Source organism: Adiantum capillus-veneris, chromosome 10, assembly GCF_014529385.1.
Source record: "Adiantum capillus-veneris isolate H3 chromosome 10, ASM1452938v2, whole genome shotgun sequence".
Classification (NCBI taxonomy): Eukaryota; Viridiplantae; Streptophyta; class Polypodiopsida; order Polypodiales; family Pteridaceae; genus Adiantum; species Adiantum capillus-veneris.
Window position 1 is genome coordinate 109741221 of NC_140940.1, and position 27460 is coordinate 109768680.

The 27460-nt window shown below is 44.8% G+C and overlaps 1 protein-coding gene across 3 annotated transcripts in view; it reads right to left on the bottom strand.

Annotated features, from left to right (window-relative positions):
- LOC147449450 (uncharacterized) overlaps nt 1-27460 on the bottom strand; it is a 279835-nt gene that overhangs the window by 93825 nt on the left and 158550 nt on the right. The window contains exon 4 of one of the 3 annotated variants that reach the window (XM_086521895.1): nt 25-81. The exons of the other annotated variants lie outside the window; for them this stretch is intronic. The gene's annotated coding sequence lies outside the window, so the exon portion shown is untranslated. The remainder of the gene's footprint in view (nt 1-24; nt 82-27460) is intronic. 3 annotated transcript variants of the gene reach the window in all.

A 27460-nucleotide genomic window follows, 5' to 3' on the forward strand; every position in this document is an offset into this window, starting at 1 on the left:
TGACGAATGGTTTGAAAGGCATACCTGTCCGACTAGGAGTCAGTATAGTTGTAGAAAACCCCGAATGGATCTCAGAATATCCTACAACAACAGAGATAGTTGTAGAAAACCTCGAATGATCACACAAAGGAAGAATTTTGGCCAAACTAAATTTAAAGACTAAATGACGACTTAGAAGTACCCAAATATCATATTGGGAAGTAGTAAAAGCTCAAAAACTAACATCAACTAACTCCAGGCTCCAATCAGAATTCATCAGGAAAATCCAATATGGTTAGACTTAGTAAAATAAGGTCAAACAATGAAAAATTGCTCTAATTTGTTCATTTTAAGTCCAAAACTTGAAAATAAATCATTAGTGGGCTAGGCAGGCATAGGAGACTAAAGCCATCTAGTTTTCACCCAAAAAAGACCAAGTACTACGATCGCGATCGGTGTACCTCAGCATCAGATTTTGACCAAAACTTGACAGATCTCTTGTTCACATCTTGTTCAAGTCACACATCAAGCTTCAAGCCAATTGGACATAAAAAACCCATGAAAAATCAAAGTCTAGTCCAAAACTCCCTTGTAACCCAAAATTGGGACTTATAAACTCAAAAGTGGTTTAAATAAAAGACAGAGTGGACCAAAATGACCCTCTAGCTATCAGCAAACCACTCATGTGATCAAATGTTATTTTGGCCTCTGTACTACGATCGCGATCGGTGTACCTCAGGCCCAGATTTGGCTCAGATTTCAATCAGTCATAGCTCTAGTCTTTCTAGTCCCACTGTTGAAATATGGACAAGAAGTTATGATCAGTTTTAACTTTTGAACTGCTTTTTACTAAAAGTCTAAATGCTACTGGTTGCGAAGGAAAATCCTGACAGCTTGTGATTCTAATGACACAGAATGCCTCGCCAAAAGCAAGCAAGGCAGTGGAGAGCAGCACCATATAAAGTGGATGAGCTCTCTACAAACGAAAAAGCTCACATCTCGGATGAAACACTAGCTCAGATCCCTGCTCACATTTTCATCGCAAAGTTTAGGGATGTTGATGGTGACATGGTAAAGACGACTATCATGCCATGGGAAATATGGAATCTCCATTGAAGGCCGGAGGTCACTAAAGCCGTGCGGGCTATTCATTTGGAGCAGTTTTTCAAATTGCAGCCATGGGGAACAGACTACATGAGGGCCCACGAGCTCATGAGCTCGATATAGTATGATGGGCAAGCGATGCTCACCGACAAGGATGGTTCAAAGGTAAAAGTAAAGATCGCAAAAAACATCATCAACGAAGCTTTGCACTTCCTTCCAGGGCAACACAACTTGCTAGCAAAGACCAAGTCACTGGACAACGAGAAGGCGTTTATCAAAGTAAAAGAAAACAAGTACAAGTAGAATGACATGATATACGGTGAGCTGCAGTCACCAATGAGATTGACTCTCAACATTTCAGTGTACAAAAGCCTGCTCGCTACACTGAGCCGATCGTGCACATCGCAGTAGCCATGGCTCTAGCAACAGCTAAAAACAGAACCATCCGATGCGATTATGGTTCTTACATCTTGGAAAGCTTGGTCGAAGCAAATTTGAAGGGCTCGGCAAAAAACAAAAGCTACATGAGCGCAGGGCCAATGCTAACAAGAATAGCATACCAAGCTTTGGGAATGCTTGAAGACCTGCCGGAGGCCAATTCTCAAGCGGCCTTGATTCAGAAAGCAAAGCTAATTGCTCACTCAGTAAGGACAACCACTACCGCAACATCATCGCGCTCGGTCAAGGCATCCAACAAAAGCTCAAGTGATGAAGAAAAGACGGATACTGAAGAAGAGGGAAATTCTCAAGGGTCAAAAGACAAAGGACCATCTGAATTTGAAGAAAGCGAGGAAGAAGACACCACCACACTGCTCAGGAGAAGAAGAAGGGAAAGAAGTACAGTGCCGCATTCCGAACTTCAAAAAGTATATGCAGAGGCCCAACAAAGGATTGAGAAAGGAAGGACAAAGTTGCGGGCTGACAGAAAAGCAAGGGCTGCTGCAACACAACAAACAGAAAAACGAAGGTTCGAGAAGGAAAGACAAGCAAGAATAGAAGAGGCAGCTCGAATACAGGCTGAAAAACAAAGGATAGCCGCGGAACAAAAGGCTGCAGAAGTGGACGTATCTTCTCAGTCCACTAAAGGAGCAAAGGAGAAAGATGTGGCTGAAGATAGGAACCAAGCAGAGCAACTAAAGAAAGATCAAAGAGAGAGGAATGTGGAAGCACGACAAGCGACGAAATTGACTCGCCGAAGAATAAGTAAGCTTTTAAAGAAAAGAAAAATGAACGCGTCTGTTTCACAGCCAAGGGAAGATGCACCAAAAAAGAGGCACGTACAGGAAGGGGAGAAATCACCACCTCCTCCTCCATCATCTGCACACAAAGAGTCTATGCCTCCTACGGAAGCAATAGGATACCAAGAAGACTGTCAGGCAATGACTGATTTTGACTACAAAAAAACCTTACAGGAATTAGAGAGACAATTCCAATGCCAGCACGTGGTGTTGAGAGAAAAAGAAAAGCAGGTACAGGAGGCTCAACAAAAGCAAGCATCTGTGCAAGAGGATTTAGAGAGCTTGCGGACGCAGCTAGAGTCGACAATGAAGGAAAGAGACATTGATCGACAATACAGTCAATCTCTCATCCAAGACTTATTTGATCTACACAAGCAGCTGACGACCAAAGAAACAGAATGTCAAGAATTGACTACAAAGGTACAGAAAGCAACGGAGCAGCTTGAGTATGAAGGTGCAAGGTTCCAAAGAGTGACAAGCTCATACAACACAGTAAAAAGCACGCTTATCACATTGCTGAAGAACTAGGAACCTGTTGGAGCATTGGTCTCCACATCAGACAATGCTGCAGCGGAGAACACCCTAGCGGCACTAAAAGAGGAGCTAGATCAAGAAAAACTTCAAAGACAGTTGCTCGTCTTGGGAATGATGGTCCAACGGCGAGGCCAACGAGAAAAAAGTAAAAGAGCTGGAGCAGCAACTCGCACAAGCAAGGGCCGAGTTAGAGACTCAGAAGTAGATTAGTGACACATTGTTGAAAGGAAAAGAAGCATTGAGTTCTCAACAGCAAATCAGAACAGAGGAAGTCCAAGTGCAACCGCAACTGCTACCAGAACAAGAAATGCCTGACTTGCCTGAAACATCACACCAAGGAACAAGAGCAAGGATCAGCAGAGGCAAATCTGGAGATAAGAGATGATCTAACTCAGACCATCAACGACATGCCAGAGGGACCAGCAAAAGATTACATGATATACGAAAAGAACATAATGGAGTCAGCGGCCCTCGCGTTCTTACAGCCAGAAGAGCACGTGGAGGGGTTTGGCCATGAGTACCTACCTTTTCCCTTGATATGCCACGAAGCAATCCTGTGGAAGGAGAAGATGCGGCCGACCTTGCCACGAAACAAAGACGGGGGTTACGAAGGTGTAGCACTGACAGCTGAAGAAGCACAAGTACTCATAGACGACCACCCAAAGTGGAGACAGAAGTGGCTGGACAAGCGGCCACAGGATCTAACCAACTACCACAACGCTCCTCAACACATTCAAATAGATCCTACTTTCTACCCAATCCCTAGAAGACGCACATGTAAGGAGTTTGCCACATGGAAAGACTCAGGGCGGCAAAAGCTGAACTACCCAGTCCTGACAGCACAAAACCTCCTACAATAGTCTATGTAGTAAACACTCTCAATTCGACAATCACTTTGATACGGGATGTCCTCGACGTAGCCTGTCAGATGATGGTAAAGATAGCCCGAATGATCGCTACCTACATCCAAGTGTTCAAAGACACTGAAGGCGACGATCATCCGTGGAATCTGTTCTTAGAATGGCATAGAGGAATTTGCTCGAATTTGCAAGATTCACCACCACACCATATCCTGATGGCAATGTACTCAAGACTAATGTACCTGCCTTCACATTACTTGCAGACGTTTGAAGAGACCTTTGTCACATGTTTCTTAGAAATCGACTCAAGGATCTTCCATCCTATGGCGCAGGACCTCAAGGCACGGTACATAGCATATCAGCACACAGTAAGTGAAAACCCTTTCAGGTACAACAAGAAGACCTGGAAGCTGTCCTTTGAACACAGAGTTTCTCAGCAAAGCTTGCTTCCTTGGAGCCCCATCAACGACCAAAGCTCTGAACATGCAGGAGGACGTGCAACCATAAGGAAGGGGGGAGTTTTTGGCAGACGAAGCTGCAGTTTCCAGAGAAGGAGTCACATTTTAGTGGAAAACCCTTGTAAAATTCTTTTGTAAGAGAGCATCTCTAAGACGAGAACTTGTAAAATAATTTATGATTATTTTTTTGGGAGCAATTGTATATTAGAGAGCTAGTTAGAAGTTTAGGAGCTTTTGGCCGTACAAGCCAATTGTAAAGACCTAAACTATAAAGGTCAAGTTTTGTAGGTTTGAACATTATCATCTTTCATGGGAAGTTTGAAGAAAATGGTGTACGTACTAAGAGATATCTCTTGCTCCAACTTGTAATCATTGCTACTGTGGCTACGGTAATCCAAATTCAGATTCGTTTATTGCATTGTGTTCCTCTTGCTTTGCTCTTTTATTCAAGTGTAAGCATTCGAGATTCGGTGTAGGTTTTCAACCACGTGTTTGGAGCTTTAAATCATTGTTTTGAGTGCTTATATGCGTATTTTATGTTGTTTTGACCCTAGGAGAGGCTTTAGGGACCCTAAAACGACCCTTTAGGATCATCTGTTTACTGTTTTTGCTTACTTTGGGACGAACGATCGCGATCCATGTACCTACATAGTGTTTTACACATCTGATTGGCTCCCTACCAGATGCATGTGCATTGAACTCCGATCCACCGGTCCAAACACTAATAACTTGAACTCCAACACAAGGTTCCAAATTAATTATAGGGAGCAGTGCTGCTTGCTTACCCCTCTCTGCCACTCACAAGCCTCTCTCTGGCTGAAGCTAGTGGTGACACCTGTCAATTGACTAGAAATCTGACGTCGAGGCCCTTGTGGCCACTGCCACGAGTGCCATGCCAATTTCCTCTTTCAAATCTTTATTACCATAATCTCTGTTCAGCTTGCCTTTTTCCTTGTTTATCTGTGAGTTCTTGTTTTGCTTTTGGCATCAAACTCTCTAGCCAAACAAAGCGTCGAATCACTATCGTGACAAATTTTAATGTACCTCGTGGGTACCAGGGCAACTAGCTGAGTACTGGTACTGCCATCCTTCTCCAACTGACCTTTGCACTTGTCCTCCAGCGAACTCCTCGAGATGCTTTTGAATTCCCAAACTCAAGCCAAACAATTTTCGTGGGTTCCTTGAGAGCCGTGCCATTGTATAGGCCGCTAAATGGATGGTTCAGGATCCGTTATCCATAGCTCTTGGTTGTCTTGAATCCATGTCGTCGGGCGTGCTCAAGCAAGGGGGTGCCTTGTTGAAGTTGCAAAACTTGGTATTTCATACCTTCTCGCAATCCAATAGGCCATGAAAAACTTCAAATTCCAAGCCACAAGAACTCCAAGCTGATGACGATCCACTTCACAGCCTACACCAAACTGCTCTAGAGCCTCTGAGATCCCGCTCTTAAGCTCCAAATCGGTCGCCTCTCCCAAGCCGCAAGATTGACACGAAGCCGCTCCCATGTACAATGCTCGCTGCACCCTCTGCTTCTATTGCCTTCTCCAAACTGCATGTTGTCCCTCTCTTAAGGCCAAACTACGCGGCTTCATGTCCCAAACCGCTCCACACTACGCCTTTTCCGAGCCGCTCAGCAAGGCCTCTTTATGGGCTCCACTCCCAAATTGCTGCTCAAAGCTCGCATGTCCACTTTCACTTATCCCAAAGACGATCAAGCAATGAGAGGTTCCTTGATGCCCTCCTCTAAGTGTCACCCTAAAGCAGTTTTTGGGTGCCTTGAGGTTTGTGTCGCCAAGAGGGGGAGAATAAGGGGCGAAAGTGGGCAATGAAGAGGAATCACCAAGGGACGGCTTTGAAAACGCTCCGCGTTGATGGGAAGACCATCAAGCCACGCTGTCGGGCAGCGTTTCAAAATACAGCCGCTGGGTAGGGTATTGCTAGAGCCGCCAAGAGAGGGAAGGGGTTTCACAAGCTCATGGCATTGCAAGGAGGGGTACTGTAAAGGGAGGGGGGGAAGATGGTTGCCAACCAACAAAGGGGGGAAACTCCTCAACGTTCTTGGCTGCTCCTCCATGCCACTACCTTCAAGGAGCACACAGCTCTGATACCAAGTCAAAGTCAATGATGTGGAAGCGTAGAGACCAAGGGGAGTGAGCATGAGAGAGAGAGAGAGAGAGAGAGAGAGAGAGAGAGAGAGAGAGAGAGTCTCGTGAACCAATCAACCTTGACAGTGAATAACTAAATGAATGGGGATAATTGGACGTATTTTGGTCTACAATTCAAAGTTTCTACAAAGGAAACCGATGCTCAAGAGCCATTACTTTCATGTACAAATTTGAGGAGAGCAACACCGAGGTGTATCCAATATCCCGGTCGGTGCTAGGGTGTCCATGGTAGCTTCTTCATCGACTTGGTCTCACTATTGCTTTCCACTATGAGCTGCAAAGAGGGTGTTTAAGTTTAGGCATCTCAAGTGAACTGCCCATTGTAATCCCATTTTCTAGTATGGATTTTAGGTATTAATTTTACTTATTTGTCAAAGTCTTGAGTAGGGCAATTTACTAGGATTTCTATACACGCAACCCCTTGCCTCCATTGCATACACATCCAATTATTCATTTCCAAGGGTTATTGGTTTAGGAGACTCGCTCTCTCTCGCTCTCTCTCTCTCTCTCTCTCTCGCTCTCTCTCTCTCTCATAGGGATTCGGGACCTATGAGACACACACTAGCATAGGAGACACCACTCAGAGGGGTAGTCTGGAACTGCAATGGTTCTATATGGACACATCCGGAGCGCCTAGAGGAGATCATCAGTGAGCATGACTTTGTATGTTTTATGGAGACACATGAGAGCCCAGAGAGAGGACTACCTGTAGTCACAGGATTTCACTGGGAGTCGACTTACAGGACCATCACCAGACAGAGTACAGCTCAGGGGTCATAAGGGGTGGCCATACTATTCAGACAGAGCTTACACAATCGGATACAGGTGATGAGTAGAGACAAGGAGGCATGCTATATGTGGGTACGGCTAGAGCTCACCCACGAGAGGGCTATACATTGCCATATGCTAGTTTTCACCACATGGATCACGATATGCTATCGAGGACCCCTACTCTCGACTGTCGGAGGACATTTCTCACTACACATCACTCGGGGAAGTCCTCCTCATGGGGGACTTCAACGGGAGGACACAAAGCCGACAATGTGAGATCTATGATATGGAGCAGCCGGAGATCATGAGGGCACTTGGTGCAGAGGACATGGGGGTGAGTAGAGTGTCTGTAGATGGGGGACATGACAACACTCGATATGGCAGACACCTTCTTGAGCTTGGCAGCAGGCACCATCTCATTATTTATAACGGGATGGCAAGGTGGCCAGATTCTAGGGGATTCACTTGCTTCCCACACAGTGGCGGAGAGAGCACAGTGGACTATTTGTTGGGCTCTACCTAGACAGCAGAGCTTATACACTCCTTCAACGTTGCACGCACACTGATAGGGGCGGATCATACTTATCTTACATTCTCGCTTCTTGCTACAGAGCTTGCTGACCCCCCCGCTTGCCCCCCTCACACTTACAATACCATTTCTTTCACTCATGAGCTCACTCCTGTTTATATACATCACCTGCATGAGCACCTTATACACTTAGACCCCACAGCACCTCTGGACACACTCACCACACACATTACATCCATCTTACACGAGTCAGCCACTCAAAGTTTCCCACATCACATACACACACACCCTCCACGCACTGGCACTATGCCACAAAACAGGTGGTACGACAACGAATGTCGAGATCTACACAGACACCTACGCATATTGGAGATCAAAGGGGAGATTACACATCGCCAGGCTCAGCGCAGGATGCAGACACTTACCTGTCGTAAAAGACGAGAGTGGGAGGAACACGAGTATTTGGACATCTATCATTTACTCATGAGCCAAGATATCCCAGGCTATCCACTCCTATTCAGGACCCAGCGACATGGCACAGATATGCTGAGAGCTTATACGAGATCCCAGGACAGCCACCCATACCTACGCCATCGGCTACCCGACCCACATCATCTACTTTCTTCACCACCCACATGGTGTAGAAAGCTATATCCCACCTACAGCATGGGAGGGCTAGAGATCAGGCAGGCCTACAGGCAGAGCATTTTATATATGGCTGTGATGCATTGGCAACACTCATTGCCCACCTCTTCAACCGCGCGCTTTCAGAGGGATTCCCAGAGTTGTGGACAGAGCACACCATCGTGCCTATCCACAAATCTGGGGATGCCACGGATCCTAGCACATATCGCACTATCATGATTGGTCCTATACTGGCCAAACTATAGGCGCGGTTTTAGAGGAGCTCAGTTCTCTAGCAGAGGGAGAGGGCATGAGGACACCAGGACAAGCAGGCTTCCGCCAAGCTTTCTCTACTATTGATCATATCTTCACCCTTCGTTGTCTGATCGACCAGACACGGGTGAGGAAAAGGAGATTATATTGTTGCTTCGTGGACTTCCGCAAAGCATTTGACACAGTACCTAGAGAGAGACTTTTCAGACGCCTGGCTGCACTTGGGATTGGAGAGGAGATGGCATGCGGGATCTATGCATTGTATGAGCATGTATCTAGCAGAGTGAGATGCCCGGGTGGATTATCTGACACCCTTGTGAGCACCATTGGTGTGAAACAAGGTTGCCCTCTATCACCTACACTCTTTGGTCTAGGGAATATTGTACACATACTCTTATATGCAGATGATATTTTCCTCATGTTAGAGACGGCAGAGGGACTACAGCTACATTTGCAGGCTCTGGATGATTTCTACTCACAGAGAGGACTCACGGTAAACCTTGGCAAGACCAAGGTTCTCATATTTCATACATCGGCTCAGATTCGCCGACAGAGTAGATTTGCAGTAGCTGGAGGGGATATAGAGGTGACAGGCTCATATGTATATCTGGGGGTTACATTCACCGCAGCATCAGGGACCTTCTCCATGACACAGGCAGCCAGAGATAGACTTACCAGAGGATACGCATCACTAGCTATGATGCAAAGACAGTGCCACCAGTCCCACTTCCAGGAGCCCCGGACGAAGGGGTGGCTCTTTGACACATTGGTCACACCTGCACTCGTGTATGCCTCGGCCATTTGGGGACCGGGACTGGCTGACTCAATATGGACACAGATAGAGAGGCCATAGATTATTATGATCTCCAGGATGATTCGCAGCAAGCCATCAGCTTCACATGACATTATTAGAGCTGAGCTGGCTGCACCACCGATGTTGGTAGAGGCACTCTTTCAGACTGTTTGCCTTCTTCACAGATTCAAAGATATGGATCCAGATAGGATCTCTCATAGAGCCTTCATTGCATCTAGAGAGATGGCACAAGCAGGGGACACTAGCTCATGGTATGCCCAGACAGGAGATTGGCTAGCTCAGCGTGGTTTTGATATCGGGAGACTACCACCACTCTAGTATGACACCCAGGCCCTGACCTATTCCCTCTCACGCTCTAAGAGGAATAGGATCATCAGACACGAGATATGGCATACATATATTCAGAGGACATGGCGCAGACCCACAGACACCCTACCTCCTAAAATGCTATATTACTATGAGCATTTTTTGAGGTTCTCAGAGCAGGGATTCATTGAGATTCCATTATACATGCAGGAGTACATGCCACACCGACTTCGGGTCAGTATTGGCCAGCTACGAGTGTCATCACATCAGCTAGAGATTGAGAGTGGCAGAGCCAGAGGCATACCACAAGAGGAGCGTACATGCCGGATCTGCCAGACAGAGGTGGAGAGTGAGGAACATTTTGTCATGAGATGCCCAGCATATACAGATCTGAGAGAGAGATATGGCATTGAAGACTCATTACAACAGCATATAATAGGCCGAGAGCAGAGTAGGTTTGGCCAGTTCCTGGTTGCGGCTTTAGAGGTTCGAGAGCAATTGTTACAGCCACGCCAGAGTGAGGATAGCCGGACACAGACTACCATCACACAGTTTTTCCGACGAGCAGGGCCAGACCCCCCCACACTACCTACACAGAGCAGAGGGCTTACCCTTCAGCAGGCAGAGTCTCAAAGGGCACGTCGGAGACCGAGGCTCCTAGGATACAGGACACATGGGTATCACCAGAGGGAGATCTCGAGGATACTAGCTCTACACAATCAGTATCTAGAGCAGAGTCATGTACCAGCACCAGGGGATCCATCATTCCAGAGATACCTGAGCAGGCCACCACCGATGTACCACATTCTCTACCCTACATATGTTGCTTGTTTTTAGATACCCTCCCTATCATCTCATGGTGGTACCACCTTGCAGTCCCTAGGTGAGCCTGATGATGCGTGAGCACACCTCGACACGAGGACCCACACTATACATTGTACACCACATGCCCCACCCTACCACACCGTTTTGCATAGTATAGGCTCATTTCAGTTTGTACCTTTTTTAAAAATTTTCCGATGCCTAGAGCATCAACACATGCATATGATATTGTCTCATAGGTCGAGTTCGGCCTTTCGAAGACGTTAATAAAGCTCTCTCTCTCTCTCTCTCTCTCTCTCTCTCTCTCTCTCTCTCTCTCGTGCTCACTCCCCTTGGTCTCTACGCTTTCGCATCGCCGACTTTGACATGGTATCAGAGCTTCTTGGTGGAGCTTAGTGCTAGAAGACCTTGGATGAAGGAGCAGCTCTTGGAGAAGAGATCCCCTTGAGAAGAAGTGTGAGACCCACTGGCGACGCCACCTTCACCCCTCCCCATCTCCTGTAGTGTTTTAGAAGGCAGTTGGCGCTGCACTAAGCTTCCTTGCCAACATTTTCAAAACGCTGCCCCGCAACAACTGTCCCCTCGACCCCCCATCCCCTGCCATCGAGCGTTTTGAAACGCCGCTGTCCGTAGACAGCCTCCCCTTGCGACAAATTTTTCCCCTGCGTTTTGAAACCCCGGCAGTCATCGAGCTGCCCCCCCCCCCCCATCGAGCGTTTTGAAACGCCGCTGTCCGTGGACAGCCTCCCCTTGCGACAGATTTTTACCCTGCGTTTTGAAACCCCGGCAGTCATCCAGCTGCCCCCCCCCCCCCCCCCCTCTGCGAGGGTTACTGCGTTTTAAAATGCTGCCCCATGGCGGCACTCCTTGACAACGGCGACAAGTCTCTCCTTCTTTGGTAATGAAAAACAGCCATCACACTATGACCCAGCTTTTTGAAACACTGTGAGCCAACACTGTTGGACGGCATTTGTCTGTTGAAAGGATTAAAGTCGGCCACCATAGAGAAACCCGTGCAATGCTTTCGAGGAGTGACTTGGGAGTTGAACAAATAGGAACGGCTCAAGAGAGGGCGAGGCAAAGTTTTGATCTACGGAGCCTTGATTTGTTCAAGAGCTCCCACATGGCAATTTCGAGGCGGATTGTAGTGAGTGCGGAGCGGCTTGGGAAATTTCTATCTGCTTGGATGAAATTCTTACCCATTGCTATGCACAGTTTATTCTAGAGCTTTGGATTTGTTTGAGAGGCATACCACAAGGCAAACGTGTGGAGCGGCTATCGGAGAGAGAGTTTCAGATTTGAGAGAGGGAATCAGATTGTGCGGAGCCCATTGCGTGTGGAGTTCCTTTGCGTTGGTATTGAATCGGCTTGGATCTTTTTCGGCTTGGTTTGTACGGCCATTTTTTGGAGTGCGAGAAGGTACTGGATTACCCAACCTCTTGCAACTTCAATATGTCCCTACCTTGCTCAAGGCAGGACGCCAACGACCAAAGACAACCAAAAGCTATAGATAACGGATCGTCAACCATCCATTTAGTGGCCTATGCATCGGCTCAAGGAACCCAAAAAATTGTTTGGCTCGAGTTTGCGAAGTCAAAAGCAACTGGTGGAGCTCGCTAGAGGACAATGACAAAGTTCAGTTGGACAAGGATGGCATTATCATTACTCAATTAGCTGCCTTGATACCCGGGAGGTATGACCACAGTTATGATTGTCATTCAACACTTTGTTTGGCTCGATAGTGTGAAGCCAAAGGAAAAAGCAGGAACTTACAGATAGACAACGACAAAGGCAAGCTGGACAAAGATTATTGTAATAAATATTTGACAGTGTAGATCGGCATGGCACTCGTGGCAGTAGCCATAGTGGTCTCGATGTCAGATTTCTAGTCAAATGACAGGTGTCACCACTAGCTTCAGCCAGAGAGAGGCTTGTGAGTGGCAGAGAGCAGCAAGCAAGCAATGCTCACTATAACTAATTTGGACCCTTGTGTTGGAGTTAAACTTATGTGTTTTTGGACCCGTAGGTTGGATTTCAATCACATGCATCTGGCACGGAACCAATCAGACGTCTAAAACACTATGGATGGGCTAGCCAATTCATTGTTGTTGATTAGATTATGGACATGATGTGTTCCAATAGTTCATTATCTTGGAGTTTTATATTTTGGACGTGATGTATTCACGAATGGGGATTATTGGAGGTAGTATGGTATACAGATAAAAGCTTCTACAAAGGCAACCGTTGCTCAAGATTATATTGCTTTCAGGTACAAAGTTGAGGAGAGCTACACCAAGGTGTATCCAGTATCCCGGCCGGTGTTGGGGTGTCCATGGTAGCTTCTTCATCGACTTGGTCTCACTACTCACGTCCACTATGAGCTGCAAAGAAGGGTGTTAAAGTTTGGGCATTTCAAGTGAATGTCCAATGTGATCCCATTATTTAGGTTGGCTCTTAGGTATTTATTTTACTTATTTGTCAAAGTCTTGGGTAGGGCAATTTATTGGGATTGCTATATAACCAACCACTTGCCTCCATTGTACACACATTCAATTATTCATTGGAAAGGTTGATTGGTTCAGGAGACTCTCTCTCTCTCTCTCTCTCTCTCTCTCTCTCTTTTGCTCACTCCCCTTGCTCTCTACGCTTCCGCATTGTCAACTTTGACATGGTATCGGAGCTTCTTGGTGGAGCTTAGTGCTTGAAGCGCTTGGCATGGAGGCGAAGCTCTTGGAGAAGATATTCCCTTGAGAAGAAGAGTGTGACCCATTGTCACCGCCACCTTCACCCCTCACCATATCCTGTAGCGTTTTAGAACACAGGCGGTGCTGCACTAAGTTCACTCACCAATGTTTTCAAAACTCTACCCTGCAGCAACTGTCATCTCCCTTGCCACGGAGTGTTTTGAAACATTAGCAGTCATTCAGCTCCCCCCATGTCCCTTGCGTTTTGATACGCCTTGTCCACGCCGCCACTTCCCCCCCACATTTATTTCATTTTAAAATGCTTCCCCATGGTGGCACTCCTTGACGACAGCGACATTCTCTCCTTCTTTAGCAATGACAAACATCCATCACACTATGACACAGCATTTTGAAACACTGTAAGCCAGCAGTGTTGGACTACATTTTTCTGCTACTAAAAGAATTCAAGTCAGACACCATACAGAAAGCCGTGCAATGCTTTGGAGGAGTGTCTTGTTACTTGAAGAAGTGGGAACGGCTCATAAGAGTGCAAGGAAACGTTTTGATCTGTGGAGCTTTCACCTCTTCGTTCTCCGTGCACGGCACCATACCAAGCAGCCATATGGGGGGTTAGCAAACGACGGAGCAGTACGGATTTTCAACATGCACAATTTTTTGTAAAAGTCAGAAATTCACAACACTTATCAAGTGTGAATTTCAGTTGCAATAGATTTCTCGAATGCAAGGTAGTAGAGGCACTGATGCCTTTCCCACAACACTCTGCAACAGATTTCTCGAATGCAAGGCATGCAAAGTACATCGATCATGAAAGCGACCAACTTGTCATAGGATTGGAAGATTCGCCCAAATGCCATTGCATAAATTTGACATGCAAGGGAGGTACGCATCTCAATAAGGTTTACAATTTTTGTATTTGACCAAAAGTTTTCAGGCAAAACATGCACGAATGGTTAACTTTCGCGAGGTTGCTACCATTTGGTACTGTCATCCAATTGCATTCAGGAAAGTACAGGCCGTGCCTGTAATTGGTAGTACAGTACAGATGTTGGCATGGGCAACTAATTTTTTTCGTTTACTCTTTGTTTGTGCCATAAGGTAAATGTTTATATGCCTTGGGTACGGCATTTTGCTCGACAAAGCCACAAATTGGTGGGAATTACTTTCGGTATACCACCGTCATAAGCTGCACGATGGTGCTTCCAACATGTTTTCACAACCGAACAAGGCTCCAACAAGGCAAAGTTACCTAGCAAGTAAGGGCAAGGTAGGCATGGTCTCTGACTTGTAAGCCTACTCGAAAACTTCTCTGGTGTTGATGCAAACTGGTCCTCAGTTCTTGTTGTTAGTTTTGGCCATGCAATGAGGAGGATCACGGCTCCATGCACTTATTGGCCATCGATATTGTTACCTAACATCTCTTGATATGTCTTGGAGGGGGAAAGCAAGGATTCCAGAAGGAGGGCTCCATATCTACATACATGTCAAGGACAATATTTACGTATATATCAAGGACAATGTAATCAAGCCAAGCAGGTACACATTACATATTTTGCAAGTTTTTCTGCTTTTTAGTACATGGGTCCAGTTCAACAAGGTCGATTATCAGTAAATACTCGACAAACTCGACTTTCTTTTGCTCTGTAAATTGGTAAGAATATTTGTTCGCTATGAGCATAGAAGTATTTATGTGAAGCACCGCTTTCATAATTGCTCAATTTTGTATTGAGACTTCGCATGTTTGGCATATGCTATGAGCATAACAACTTGGAAGGGATTTAACACTATGCTTGCATGATATTTCATTGCATACCAGATGGGTGTGCATGCCATATGAGAGTGTATATGATACACGTGACAACTCTCTCTTGCTCGTTCGAATCGGCTCTGAGTCGGATTCGACCTTCACAAGTTAAAGACATCTTGACCCTAAACTATGTTAAGATTTGCTTCATTTTTTCATGCTTATGCATTTCCGTCGTAAAGGATTTTCAATTATGAAAAGCAAAGAACTTTGCCAATTACACATGAAGCAAGGCTTCTATCTCGTGCTAAGATGCTGCCTCTTGGCTAGACATCAAGGGAATTGGCACCCACGGTTTGGGCACTGGCAACCATTGGAATATCTCCTCATAGCTTCCCGACGGTGCACGGCACTTATGATTTTGGCTTTTATGTTTGAGCCATCACTGTATCCAAGGGCTTACAATTCTGCATGCAAGGCATGCTAGCGAGGTGGATTCAATTCTATCGCTTCATGCATTACGCTTCTGCTATCACACTAGTAACTCTATCACAAACAAGAGGCAAGGTGCCACTGCTAAGTCATTCTCATACAATCACGACCCCTGCAAGGGAGGTAGGTCAGGATGTATATGTGTTTTTCTTGTTGCCTCTCTCGATGAGAGCGTCATACAGACAGCTTATTGTATGATTATACGATAAGCTGCAAATCAGGCATAAGATGCCTAAGAGCACACATTCTTGGCGCGCACTCTAGAAATTTAAGGAAAATTCCTCAGCCCAACATGCTCTTCTTCTTTCTCTTTTTCTTATTTCTCTCAAGAATAATGAAAACTTTCTAAGAAGCTTTTGATACATGTTTTGTTTGGGAGTCAACATGAACCAAGGTGCTCTAACTCTCAGCTAGAAATTGGCCAAGATGCCGTTCACATTAGTTTTCATTGCTTTATCCATTGAACGGTAATTGCCGTAAGAGCTAGGAGCCACACACAGGCTGGCTAAGAGCCATTGTCAGATTTTGGGTAGGACCCAACTATTGGCATTCCTTGGGTGATTGTTCTTATGATTGAACAGATCTGCCCAGTGGAGTACACATCGAATACATCGACGTTCATGGACGAGCAAGAGTCTTGTCATTTCAGAGGATTAGAGTGTCATTTTTGCACTATATGTTTCTAGTGCGACGCTCAAGTTGGGTTTTTGATACACTTGCACTTACATCAGTTGATCTATACCATGGAGTCTAGAGGCAGCAAACAGTTGAGACAGCATGGCTGTTGATACGAGCTAGGCATCTCACTTATGTGGATTTGTTGCTCTCTCTATAGCACTACGAGTGTCTATGGCATCACAGTTTTGGGGTACGACCCAGTGGTTGCTTACTAAATCACCCCATATACATTGAGCATCACAGTTTGATCTATTTCTATTATACTTTTAAGGAAATAATTCCCCAATCTACCATGCGGTAGCAAAAAAATTCAACTTTCCAAGTTGATTCTCAACATTCTGTACACGGTTAACTAGGTTGGGTATCATTACCTGATAGTTGATCAGTTTCTACAAAGGGTCTTACCAAGGGGTTTGACTACATAGATTCTACCCAACGGGTTTGGATTGCAAAGGCAACACCCAGGGTTTCTAGTACAATGTTTCTTGATTGTTTCACAGGTGGGAGACGTGCTCCTGTGCATTTGAATACCGGTATCTGAACTTTCAGTTCAATCCCCAGGGCCATGCCAAGGGCAGGTCAGAACAAGTATTTTAGGCCGTAGTGTCCTTTGTACATTATGCTGTTATAAATCCACTTGTCGGGTTCAATTTGGCACATGTTGTCACATGGGATACAACATGGTCTAGGGACTCAAGTGTGGAGCAATGAATGAGGGTCCTCTCACTCTTGTCGCAGAGTGTTTAGAGTTACCTCCAGATACAAGTACATCTTGTACTTGTAGGATGTTCTTTTTTCAAACATCCTTAGTTGAGACATATTCCACATGTGACGAATACGAGTCTTTGGGATTGACACCAGCACCCACTATTTCAAATATGTGTCACGACAAAGTCCCTAGGTGCTAGTCATATCTGTTTTCTAGACCATTTTTAGCACGACGTATCAGGAGCAATTTCATTGCCAAAAATTATCCGATACTTAGAATGACTTGTTGAGGTACAAGTCCTACTAAACAACATTACAGATGGTTGTTTTATATATAGAACGGCTATGAGTTGTTAATGAAAAAGTTTCATTGTTTGTACCTAGAAGTGATCATTGTCTCACCTTCTATTATGGTTTAGATGTTTCAGCAAGGCTTGCAAATGATTGCAACTGAAAGTATTTAGTTTCTTTTCAGAACTATTTACTGTGCTAGACGCATCACATTTGCCGTAAGTATTGGCAAGGATGATGAGGGATATGTAGGTTCAGATCTGTTTTTTGCTAAATGCATGCACACTAGGTGTTATGGGTCCTAGTGTTTAGCAAAGGCTGATTTGGAACGGCATGCATATTACTCAAGTTGTTGCTTATGAAGCAATTTGTACTCTATGTGCAGTATCTCTATGAGATTACTTTTGGATCTACTAATCACCAATAGAGATCATGGCTCAGTTTAGGTGTTTGTGGATTTTTCAAGTTAACCACGATGGTTATTCCGGACATTGTTCATTCTTCAACAGTGTTACACGATATTGTGATTCCCATTTACTAGCCATCTAGGAAGACTGTCTGTAAACCATGAGGGAAAACACACCTCAGTACTGTCAGTTATCCAGGGGGATAGGCAGATCACAAAGTGTAATCTTGTGTTGAAGGATATGCAAGGTGTGTATGTTAGCACCAAGCGATCCAATCAGTAAGAATTTATTGCTCTACTTGGAGTTTTCTTACCATAAGTTAAAGCATGTTTGTGACTAAGAGTAGTCTCTTCATGTATAAAGCAAGTTCTCAACCTTGAACACTAGTTATGGTGGGGTTGTTTACTGCTGACGAGAAACGTCAGCAAGTTATCTTCGAGGAAGGGGAGGAGGTATTTTTACGTGTGCCAGAACATTCAGAAAGTCTCTACTAGGCCAACACCTAAATTATCTCCCAGATATTGTGGGCCTTTCAAAATACTCAAGCGAGTAGATGATCGTGCCTACAAATTATTGTTACCTACACATTCTCGTATTCCTCTGGTGTTTCATGTAATCCGCTTACGTAAGCGGTTACATGGGGACGACAATGTCATTGACCAACAGATTTTGGTTGATTTCGTTGAACCTCCTACCTTACCGCATGAACTTGAAGGTGTTCTCGACTATCATGAGCTAGGTACGCGTCATCATGTAAGTCAACAAGCCTTAATCAAGTGGAAAGAACGACCTGAGAAAGGTGCCACTTGGGAAAACATCAGTGTTCTTACGAAGAAGGTCTCCACTTTTGTTTTCGAGGACAAAAACTCTTCTTTAAGGGGGGAGTAATGTCAAGACAACGGCAAGGCCGGGCTAGGTAGTGTAGAAAGGGAGTTAGGGCAAAGGGCTAGGAGCCATGCTGTATAGTGGGTGGTTGGGAGGTGGACTCTTAGGTTCTAGTTCCCTCTGTCTTACAGCGAGACAGAGAGAGAGTCTCCTGAACCCCGGGGCGGTCACTTTTTAGAATGTGTATGCTATCACATGAGTTAACCGGAGAGGATTATTAAAAGATCAAAATGCATCAAAATGTATACATACAGAGGGGGGTGGGAGTTTTTTAAATAGGCACGTAGTGTAAATATAGTATGTATATTGAGGTATTATTAATAACCTCATGAACGCACGTGATATAGGAAGCTTTGGATAAGTGACCGCCCCGGGTCCTAAACCAATCAACCTTGGCAGTAAATAAGTAAATGAATGATGATTATTGGATGTATTGTGGTCTACAATTCAAAGTTTCTACAAAGGCAACTGGTACTCAAGATGGCATTACTTTCAGGTACAAAGTTGAGAAGAGCAACACCGAGGTGTATCCAGTATCCCGATCACTGCTAGGGTGTCCATGGTAGCTTCTTCATCGACTTGGTCTCACTACTGATTTCCACTATGAGCTACAGAGAGGGTGTTAAAGTTTACGCATTGCTCAATGTAATCCCATTATTTAGTTTGGATTTAGATTTTTATTTTACTTATTTGTCAAAGTCTTGAATATGGCAATTTACTAGGATTGCTATATACGCAACTCCTTGCCTGCATTGTATACACATTCAATTATTCATTGCCAAGGGTTGTTGGTTTAGGAGACTCTCTCTCTCTCTCTCTCTCTCTCTCTCTCTCTCTCTCTCTCTCTCTCTCTCTCTCTCTCTCTACGCTTCCGCATCGTCGACTTTGACATGGTAACCGAGCTTCTTGGTGGAGCTTAGTGTTTGAAGCCCTTGGCATGGAGGAGCATCTCCTGGAGAAGAGATCCCCTTGAGAAGAAGAGTGTGACCCACTGTCACCAGAACCTTCACCCCTCACCATCTCCTGTAGCATTTTAGAATGCAGTTGGCTGCACTAAGTTCCCTCGCCAACGTTTTCAAAACTCTACCCCGTAGCAACTTCCCCCCCTCACCATCGAGCATTTTGAAACACTGATGTCCACAGGGAGCCTCCCCTTGGAAACGTCCCCCCCCCCCCCCCCCCCCCCCCTCCCCCCCCTCCCCCCGTCCCTTACGTTTTGAAGAAAGGGGGGGAATCTCTGTTGCCGAAACAGTCGCCAAGTTCTCTCCCTCTCCTCTGTTAGTAGACAACGTTTCAACACGCAGAAGGGCAGGGGGATTGTTGCTGCCGGTGTTTCAAAATTCACGGGACAGGGGGAGCGGGACAAGTTGTCACAGATGGCGTTTCAAAATGTCAATGCGAGGAGATTTTTTGGCGACGCTGTGAGTGGGGTGGAAACACACACAACTCCTCTATAATGACCCAACACACACTCTTGGGATGATACACACACACACACACTATGGGGCACTACTCGGCTTCCACAACCCACCTAGCCGAGACAGGGAACACATCAATGAAGTGAGAGGAGATAGACTACCCATTTGCCCACTCCACACAGAGACACACACACACACACCCAAAAAACTCAGCTCAAAAGGAGAGAATTTATGATGTTTAGATACAATTGAGCTTGGGCCAACACCAATGGGACAAATAGCTCACATAATATGGATAAAAAAATGCCAGATACAATCACAAATTGGAGCAGCGGCTTCACTCGTAGGAGAAACTTACACAGCCAAAACAATAAAAAAACAGTGAGGAATTTGGCAAAATGGACAGCACCATCGCGCCAAGAACAGACCAAAACCCCAGTCTACACTGTCAAGTGCTCAAATCCAACCTCGGATGAGCAGTTTATGGCCAAAGTAGGCTCCAAAAACAGCAAAAACTTTGCTCTTAGGTTTTTTAGTTCCCACACTTAGCTTTATTACTTGGGCACCTTTGGACTTTTAGTTGACCTCAAACGGACCCCGAACAGGCCAAAAAGTGGCCTCACAGTGCATAGTTGTCACCCTGCTACATCCATCCGCACACCTGACACACAACTTTTTCCAAAAATGCGTCCCGCAATCATGTGAAGTGGCCCCCAAATATAGTCCTCATGATGACCTTTCTGCATAATTATCACAAGAAAACATCCACGTTGTGTCCGTACTTATCCACGTGCAAGTATTGACCCCATTTGACCTCCTGACGCCACTAGATGTCATCTAAGGCACCTGCTAACCTCATGGCTTCAGCCCGCGGAGAGCTTCCGCGAGAAGTTTTACGCGCTATCAACTCCTCGTTATTATAGAAAAAACACACTGATACTGGTGACGATAAAAATCGATGCACTATGTACATGTTGTCCTACTTGTACACATGTGGACCCCACGTAACCACCTGGATCTGGAAAATGGATAATGCTTTATTCGATGCACCATGCATGGGTATGTATATCTACGAAATCCCTTGCTCCAGAAAACTCCTAACATAACCTGCCCATCCCCTAGCCTTCTAGATCATTCATCCTCAGCAGAAGTAGAAAAAAGAGATATGAGACTCGCCGCGTCACAGGTGTCTTCATCCCTCACAGACATTACTTTCTCCATAGACAGCTCATCTTGCTCCACCATCATTAACCTGGTATGATATAATTTAAGACACGATCCATTTATCCTTGTCTTATGTAAAATCACATTTACGTTAGCCAACTGATATGTACCGTTCGAAAAACACTCCACAACCCTTTGATCTCTTCATAGGAAGTAATGAACAAATCAGGGAAACTAGCCAGCATGTGCAAATATATCTCCTTCTCCATAGCTGAGAGGTCCCCACTAATCATTTGTGTCATCAATTCCTGCTTCTTTGACAATTAAACTTTGGTTTGCATCAGTCCTTCAATCACGTCATAAGGCCCTTCACTTTCATCTTCAATCTCATTTGTAAATGCAACTAAACCAGACTCCTGGATTTCTTTGTCCATTAAAAGAAATGTAACATCAACATCCTCATCACTGCTGGTAGTACTATCATTGTCCTCATCAGTCACTGTGGAATAGTCTTCATCAGTAGACTCATCTTCATGCTCCTCCAATCGTTTCCTTGTATCCATATTATATAGCTTCTTCGCACCTGTCTTTCCATAGAGGCTAATTGTACCACGTCTCCAATCTTGAACAGCTGCCACTGCACGTAACCATGGTTTGCCCAGTATAATAGGATATGCTCCCAACCCCATTGGCATCACATGAAAATCAAACACTACCTTTGCATCATACGCCTCCACTTCTAAGCTCTTTACAACACCCAAACATTTTACCTTTTGATGGTTTGCCAATCTGATCCGAACTGTAGGACCCATCTTCTCAACGCATGAGTGTGTTATGACACATATTTGGACTCCACCATCCACATAACCTTGTCCGAGATTTTTTCTTTTGTGCCACACATCTACTATTGGACAAATGTCTGGTAGCTCATCCATCGCCAATACCTTCACTGAACCTCCCTCTAGTTCTTTCTCCATTGGGTTAACCATCCTCTTCCACTGTCGCTTTAGCTTAGGCACCATCTCTATAAGCTGCCCAAAAGTAACATCGGCTTTCCTGCTCGTCAAATCGCCCTTGAAGTCATAGCTTAATTGCCCATCCCCTAGTGGAAAATCTGAAACATGAAACTTGCGACGAGTCCTCCTTTTCCCCTTGGCCTTGACATCCTCGCCTTCATGGCTCTTTCCCTTCTTCTTACTAGGACCTAGGGCACTTCTTCCTTTCTTGTCCTCTGTGGTCTTCTTCCCAATAGGCATCACTAATGTATCCTTTAGCTTTGATGTATGCCTTCTCCATGGTGACTACACTTACTTTTGTCTTTTCCTTTTCCTCTTGGGTTAATCCACTAGTTTCTTCTTCTCCCTTAATTTCGATGCCATAATCATTTGACCTCGTTAGCACCTGTCTTGGCAATGGATACATGTCTCCCCCCATCCTTGGTGGCTTATCACATTGCGGGCTGATGTGTCTCAACTCTCCACAATTATAACACGTGGGTGTGTGTCTCCAGAACCTACCATTGCTTTGTCCAACACCATTCCTAGGTCTTTCTTCACCTCCTGGCTGATTTGAAAACCTCCCTTGATCTCGATTATTCTTCATTAAATCTATCACTTGCCTCATGTGTTGCCTTAGCCCATCATCTTGCACTGCTGTAGTGACCACTACTGGCATAACCTAGGAGTAACAGAAACCACTGGATCATGACGAACCCTTGGAATGCGACCTTGCAAAGAATCCATAGACTGAAATTCAGACCTCATGGGCAAAGACTCTACTAGCTGGCTCATTTTCCTCAGGTTCCACTCTTTGTTCCTTGCCACCTTCAATGCATCTTCATATGTTCTAGGCTTCTTTAGCTCCACTCTCCAACGTATATTCTCCCAAAGACCAGCCAAGAACCTGTCCTTCTTCATCATGTCAGGTGTGGGTACTTGTGGTGCTAAGGCCTTGCACATCCGCTCCCAAGACAATGAAAACTTACGTATGTACGCATCTTTTGGCTCACCTTCCTTTTGCACCAAACCTTGTACTTCTTGCCACACTTTGTCAGGATCTTCTGTCTTCACAAACTTTACTTCCAATCCATGCATTAGGTGGATCCGCCGCACGCAACTCCTCTTCAAATGCTTTGGACCAAACTCGTGCATCATTCTTCAAAGAGATTTGGAGAAGACGTAACATCTGTGCAGGATCGTGAATCTGATTGCTAATGTAGGCAACCTCCATCTTTTTCAAAAATTCTTCCACATCTTCATCACTTCTTCCATGAAATTCCGGATAAAAGAAAGCCATGGCTACCCACGTTATGATGCTTTGAGAACCCCTTCGAACACACGTGTAAGAACCCAAAACTTTTGATTGACTCAATCCCTAGAAACTTTAATGGAGCTTGTCTTTAGATAAGGACAAACACATGCACATCAAATGAGTTTTCATAGTTAATAATCGGAATTACAACAAGCAAAGGGCATTCCAGTATCTCTCTTCATCTTCTTCGCCCAAACATAAAGACTATGCGCTGCTGGAAAAAAATCTTCCTGGACACATGAACATTTATTTGGATTCTTTGTATTAAATGAAAAGGAGTGAATTTGAGGTCCGTTTTGATCATCTATTAAAGCCAACCATGCAGCTCCCAAGAAGGCACACCTGACTTATCCTCTGATTTTGCCAGAATTTCAGCAGCATAACAGCATAAATGGCTCAAAAGACCAAAAAACCAGCCATCACACCTTGGGAAAAATTTTGATAGTGTTTCCCCAAAAGTAGAGCAGTAAGAACCCAAAATATAGACTGTATATGTATGCATAACCTGCCAACAATAGAATTGGACCATCAAGTAGGAATCACTGGTACATAGCCTATGGCGAGGTAACGAAAAGGGTGTTCCAGCCACGTGTATCACTGAAAGGATCTCACATTTAAGAATCTCCCAGCTCAATAAAACCTCACACTATCGACCCTCTCATGAAAGCTTATGCAAATCACGTATAGTCAAGTCTCAGAAATGACTATCTTCCATACCAAGTCTCAGAAATGGCTGAGAATGCCAAATAAAACTAAGTATGGCTCCACAAAGGCGTACAATGATAGTTTCCACAGGTAATGTACAATACCAATAGACAATGTGTTCAAACAGGCGTCAAATGATGCATACCCACGGCAACTGCAAGTGACTTCCACTTGCCATTATATCACTCTACTCTAGCTACCTATACCTGTGTGAATCACCTATATCTGTACATGTACTTGTCCCTATAATCTATAATCTGCAACTTGTAATCCTAAAGCTGAAGGTACTCGAAGAAGATCCCCAGTGGGGGCACCAAAAGAATGTGAGCGGGATGGAAACACACACGCCTCTATAATGACCCGACACACTCTTGGGATGATACACAGATACAATATGGGACACCACTCGGCTTCCACAACCCACCTGGCCGGGACAGGGAACACCTCGATGGAGTGAGAGGAGAGACACTATCCATTTGTCCACTCCAGAGAGAGAGAGACACACGCACACACACACTCTCCAGCTCAAAAGAGGAGAATTTATGATATTTAGATACAATTGAGCTTGGGCCAACTCCAATGGGGCAAATAGCTCACACAATATGGGTAAAATATGCCAGATACAATCACAAATTGGAGCAGAGGCTTCGCTCATAGGAGAAACTTACACTGCCAAAATAGAAGAAAAACAGTGAGGAATTTGGCAAAATGTACAGTGCCATCACGTTGGAAACGGCCCAAAACCCTAGTCTACAATGTCAAAGTGCTCAAATCCGACCTCGAATGAGCAGTTTATGGCCAAAACAGGCTCCAAAAACAGCAAAAACTCAGTTGCGGCTATTCCCCCTCTTCTCTCCACGCTTTTTTTTTATCTTTTCTCAAATTTTTCAGTTCCCACACTTAGCTTTATTACTTGGGCACCTTTGGACTTTTAATTGACCTCAAACGGACTTCGAACAGGCCAAAAACTGGCCTCGTAGTGCATAGTTGTCACCCTGCTGCATCCATCCGCACACCTAGCACTCAACTTTTTTCAATAATGCATCCCGCAACCATGTGAAATGGCCCCCAAATATAGTCCTCATGATGACCTTTCTGCATAATTATCACAAGAAAACATCCACGTTGTGTCCGTACTTATTCACGTGTAAGTATTGACCCCATTCGACCTCCTGGCGCCACTAGATGCCATCTGAGGCACCTGCTTATCTCATGGTGTCGGCCCACGGATAGCTTCTTCGAAAAGTTTTACGCGCTAGCAACTTCTCTTTATTATAGAAAGAACACACTGTGTCGGCCCGCGGATAGCTTCTTCGAAAAGTTTTACGCGCTAGCAACTCCTCTTTATTATAGAAAGAACACACTGATACTGGTGACGATGAAAATCGATGCACTATGTACATGTTGTCCTACGTGTACACATGTGGGCCCCACGTAACCACTTGACTCTAAAAAATGGGTAATTATTTATTCGATGCACTATGCATGGGTATGTACATATGTGCAATTCCTTGCTCCAAAAAGCTCCTAACAACGGCATTGGGTAGTGTTTTAAAATGCTTGGGACAATGGCAATGGGGGAGGGGGGAGGGGAGGGAGAGAAATGCCGATGACGAGACCTACTCTTCTTCTCCTTTTCAAGTCTGCTCCTCCATGCCAAGGGCTTCAATGTTGACACCACTCTGATACCATGTCAAAGTCAATGATGCGGAAGCGTATAGACCAAGGGGAGAGAGAGAGAGAGAGAGAGTCTCTTGAACCAATCAACCTTGGCAATGAATAATTGAATGTGTATACAATGGAGGCAAGGGGTTGCTTATATAGCAATCCTAGTAAATTTCCCTACCCAAGACTTTCCTTAGGACTAAGTAACAACTATATTAAATGCGGGGCCTAGTAATGGGATCGACGACGCAGAAGTTCACGCACGGAGATTGAAAAGATCGCAACCGTAGTTGTCTGCTCAAAAACTAAACTTGGACACGCACTAAACATGGACTGCTCAAAAACTTAACTTGGACAAGCGCTAAACTTGGAGAACGTGGCCAATGCACCCTGAACTCGGAATATTATAGCGTCAAGATGGTTTGGGATACACAATGAGCGCACGGGTGAGGTGGCTAGCCCGTTTGACCCTAAAAGCGGACCCTCGAGATTACGGGATTCAAATCGGGCTGATGCGCCTCGATTTTCACGTTGGCCAGATATAACGCCCCCCATTTTTTCGACGACGCGCCTCGTTTTTCGTGCTGGCCAGGTTTAGTGTGCCTCAAGATCCCCCCCCAACCCCCACCGTAGATCCCATTACTTTGCATAGATGTTACTTAGTGCTGAGGCAAGACTTTTAGAAATAAGTAAAAAGAAATACCTAAAAGCCAAACTAAACTAAATAATGGGATCACATTGGGCCCCATGCGCTCCCCCATGCATATTCTTCCTTCACATGCCCTGATGCACTGCCCTGCAGCGCTTGAGTGAGACAGCCTCACGTTGACAGCGGGAAACTGCGCTCTATCCCTGACCATGCCGCCTTCCGATGGCATTAATGCCCTTCGATTGAGACAGCCTCACGTTGACAGCAAGCGACCCTCCTGCTCCCTCTCCCGTCCCCCTTCTCCGTCTGCTTTAGTTTCCTCCGCCTTTCTCACTTCAATCCTCAAAAACATGTACGTTGTTTGGAGGTAGTAGTACGTATGTTGGGTCATACATTCAAATAAACAGGAAAATATTTACTAGTTTAGGTAACCGCCTTCCTCGTTTTATAGAGAAGTAAGAAATCTTTTCAAACTGGCAAAAATAAAAAATTAAATCAAATGCTCTTTGAAGTTCCCCACATAAAATATGTTTTACTATATTCTCAATGAAAACCTGGCTGATTTACATCTCTTAAAGATGGGTGGAAAGAAGGATGGCAAGAACGTCATGTCAATCGTCATAACTAATATGACTCAATTGATGCCATAGACAATAAGTAGGAAACGTCAGAATTATACACAATAAACATGATCTCTGTTGTAAAAAAAGATTTGAAACCAAAAATAGCACATGGATTGCATTGAATAGGGTCTTTTTCTCCTAAAGCCAACTTTGGAATTTCCACAAGTTGGGCAAGTTATAGTTAGGGTTTCACAAAAAAATCTTTCCTTTTGTCTGTATCAGCCTTTGTACATATGCCTCCTTGCAGCCCACACCGCCACTATAACATGTAGCAAGAGTATCCCAAGTGTTGATTAACAAAACTTTAGGGCCTATATAGTCAGAGCATGGCATGTAAAGATCATTGACAACAATAGCACACACATTCTCTTCTTTGAATAATTTAACTTTTCCACTATGCAATGCACTATCCTTTGTGGACAGTAGGACTATCTAGTTGTCACTACAAAGATCCTCCTGTTAAAGTTTAGGCATCTCAACTGAACTACCCAATGTGATCCCATTATTTAGTTTGGCTTTTAGGTATTTATTTTACTTATTTC